The following is a 961-nucleotide window of genomic DNA, read 5'->3' as shown; positions in this document are numbered from 1 at the left end:
GGTTCTCGGCTCAGCCCCGAGGCTCACTCCGTCTCTGCCCCCTAGGTCTCTCCAAGGCTCTCTCTCCCGGAGTCTCCCTGCCCGTGGGCCGGGGGCGGAGGACTGAAGGACAGGTTGGGGGGGGGGGGGGCGGGATGAGTGTAGGGCGGGGAACTGGACGGTGGTGGTGACTTGGAGGGGGAGGGGCAAGGAAGGCACCGAGAGGGAGGGGGGCGAGGAGGCTGGCAAGGAACTGGCTTCATTGGTGAAACGGTTCGTGTCCTGCCCCCACCCCACTCTGCTTTTCAACACGAACACAGGCTCTAAGAGGCAGCTGGTGTTGTTCAGGGACTGAGGAGCTGGCTGTTCCAGGAGGAGGAAGAGTGTGTCACCGTGTGTATCCGAGTGAGGGCTGTGCCTGGGGTGTAGCTCAGAGGGGCATGTGCTGGAGGCTATGGGAAGCCAGGGGCCCTTGTGATGAAGCTGGGGCTGCTTAGGGGGTGGGGGCTACACAGGTCTAAGAGGATGCAGGCACACACACAAACACGCATCCCATTTCCACCTCCTGGAACACAAACTCACACTTATATTGGGGTACACCCTGCTCGCAGGCACACGTTAGTTTCTCATAGTCCTTCCTGTCCGCTACACACATACACAGGTGTAGCACACATACTCACATACCCTCAGGCTGTCTACCTCGCACGTGTGATTACAGTGTCTTAGCCTCACACGCACATGTACACACACACACACACACACACACAGAGGGTCCTTTGGGGTGGGTAGGTGGTAATCAGCCTCCAGAGAATTTTCCCCCCCTGGGGAAACTTCGTCTCCTTCCTGGGGCAAGTGTGGTAACCCCTCTTCTGGGTCTCACCCCAAAGATCAGAAGATTCCAGGTCCCCAGAGAAGAGACCACCTCTCTCTCTCTCTCTCTTTCCCCGCGCCCCCCCCCCCCACAAAAGTGAAGAACATCTCC

Source organism: Equus asinus, chromosome 22 (assembly GCF_041296235.1).
Source record: "Equus asinus isolate D_3611 breed Donkey chromosome 22, EquAss-T2T_v2, whole genome shotgun sequence".
NCBI lineage: Eukaryota > Metazoa > Chordata > Mammalia > Perissodactyla > Equidae > Equus > Equus asinus.
Note: the sequence above shows the minus strand (reverse complement) of the source record.